Genomic DNA, 2741 nt, shown 5'->3' on the forward strand with positions numbered 1-2741 from the left:
GAAGTTAGTACTGCAGCTCTTAGTCTAAGGCTAAAGTCATGAAAACCCAGAGCCAGTGGTGCAAGGCCTGCAACTCAGAAAGGCAAAGATCTGGAGATCTGTCCAAGAGATGAGGAGGGGAGGGAGGGAGGGAGGGAGGGAGGGAGGGAAGTTATTCAGCAGGCCTTGGTAATCCAGGCCTATAAATTGTCAAGAGGATCACAAGGTGTAGTCCTGCCTGGGCTATGTAGCAAGAGTATGGGGAAAAAAGGGGGAGCTCAGTTAGTAGAATGCTTACCTAGTGTGTATGAGACCCTGGATTTGAGCCCCAGCACCAGATAAAACTAAGGTGTGAGGGTTCCAGCACTTAGAAGTAAAAGCAAGAAGATCAGAAGTTCAAGGTCATCTTTGGTTTTGTAGATAGTTTGAGGACAACCTAGGCTATAAGACCATGTCTCATGGAGAGAAGGAAAGAGGGAGGGAGAGGAGAGAGAGAGAAAGCGTGGGGGCGGGATCTGAGCTTCAGGTTTCCTTATTTGAAAACAAATGTATAAAATAACACACACCAAGTGTAGCTGTTGTGAAAACTACATCAATGATGGGAGGAAATGCCTGTTTCTGCAAACTCTCATCTTTCCAAAGGCAATGGCTCTTTTGTGCACATAAACACTCTTAGTTTACCATGAATATCTTGTATACATAGTTTACTATTTTACCTAATCCTAACCTCTCATTAATTTGAAGATGTGAATCATCACATAAATAGCAGATCTTCCTAGCACAGTCCCCTCTCCTCACTCCCATGTGCTATATGAGAAAGAACAGTGAAATGAGTCCAGATTCCTCCCTTCATTTGCTGGGAGTGACTGGAGATGGAGAGAGGACTTAGCGTGCACAGGAGTGACCACAGCACACTGGTTCGACTGTCATCACCAATATTCGGAGGTTCTATGACCTTACAGTCCCTTAGCTTGTTTTCTTCGTAGGTCTGTGATCACTGAGAGGATTGAGTTAGTTAATGTATCTAGAACATGCCTGACATATAGTGGAGATTCAAGAATCATTTTATTCTTCTCCCAATTTTCCCATTTAAAGATCATGCATCCTCAGGGACCGATTACTGCTAACCAAGAAGGCAGAACCATCACACAGGGCAGGGAAATCCCTGCCCATGTTTCCAGCTCTCAGGATTTGGCCCTGCTAGATTTAGAACCAAAAATTCTGAGGGGTAATATTTCCCCCAATATTTGGAGCTTCCTGAACAAAACAGAGTCCCACCATGCTTAAAGGACACAAATTGGTGTTTTCCAGGTTGGGTTATAGAACACTGGATGACTCCCCATGTATCCTACAGGACCCTGTGGCATTGATGACTAAGCTCTTTTTTTCTGAATCAATCATTTATTTATAACCCTCATCACTTCCTCCTTATAAACTATGACTTCTGTCCTTTGCCCAACTGGGCTCTGCTTTCAAGGTTCAAAGGTAAATCGACCCTTTGTAAGTACTCATATGCAGAAGTGGCCTAAAACTATGTTCAGTGCCTAGAAATGTTTTTATAATCATGTAACAAGACCATTTTATGTCATAGAATGAATATGAATAGGTGAGATCAGTACGATTTAAAATATGAATGCTGAAGGAAAGCCAGCCCTCCCGGAAATGATGACACATTACAGGATTACAAAACTCTAATTAGAGCAGTACTGGTATAAAACTAAGCAGAAGGAAAAAAATGAATGAAATAGAAGGCAATGAGGCAGAAATATATCCTGACAAGTGAGTCATTGCAAGTCTCTGGGGAGACAAATAACTAATGAATTCCAGTGATACAATTAAATGACCATCATAGAGAAAAGCGAAAATAACCAAAGCCAAACTCCAGCTATTTTAAAGGAGCACAGTAATTTATAACCTTAACTTTTTTATTAAATGTACCTCTCACCACTCATCAAAGAAGCTTCTTTTACCAACAGAAGGAGACTGTAATAGTCCACAACCAGTCAAATGTAGAGCATAAGTGTCTGTGAGATGCCCAACCCTAAGAGACACATCTACAATGCAACCTCTATACCTAAGGCTCAGGGAACACAGCAGAACATGGGGCAGAGAGAATATTAATGCATCTCTCAACTCTCACCAGCAAAGCTTCCTCATACAAAAGATGGTGATTAACAGAGAAAATCACAACTTGCCAAAAATGTAGAGACTAGGAGACTGCAGAGGACATGTCCCTGGATGGGATTCCTATATTAAACCTCTGTGACCCGGGGCTTAGGGACCATTGCGGAAGAGAGGCAGAAAGAGCCAGGGATGGTGGATGACCACAGGAAATGGAGTTTTGGGGCAGCTTAGAAGTTGCTCATATGAACATACAGCTATGGTGACAGCATGCACAAGACACAAACTCAAACCAGACAAAAACCCAGCATGGAAGAGGGAAAGTGGCTAAGAAGCCCAACCTCAGCTGAGGAACTATTGGCAATTGATCACTGCTGGGTGAGGGAGAGTTGGTCTTCTTTAAGGGAGTGACACTAGATGGGCTGACCAGACTCCGGAGGGTTCATGGAGGAACATTTGGGGACACAAACTTGTCTTTGTAGGCCTTAACATACATGACAGAATGCATGAAATTGGGCAGGGGGTATGGGGATTGCAGATAGGGGAGGGGGTCTAAATATGATTTAGATGTGTTGTATGAAATGCACAAAAATTCAATAAAAAGTTCTTTAAAAGCTTAGAAAATGAGATGAGATAAAATT

The 2741-nt window shown here is 42.4% G+C and overlaps 1 protein-coding gene across 1 annotated transcript in view; it reads left to right on the forward strand.

Moving 5' to 3' along the window:
* The window catches only part of Svep1 (sushi, von Willebrand factor type A, EGF and pentraxin domain containing 1), a 238188-nt gene that overhangs the window by 186675 nt on the left and 48772 nt on the right, over positions 1–2741 (forward strand). The window lies entirely within an intron of this gene.

The sequence above is a fragment of the Nannospalax galili genome, unplaced genomic scaffold (assembly GCF_000622305.1).
Source record: "Nannospalax galili isolate Female #2095 unplaced genomic scaffold, S.galili_v1.0 scaffold666, whole genome shotgun sequence".
NCBI lineage: Eukaryota > Metazoa > Chordata > Mammalia > Rodentia > Spalacidae > Nannospalax > Nannospalax galili.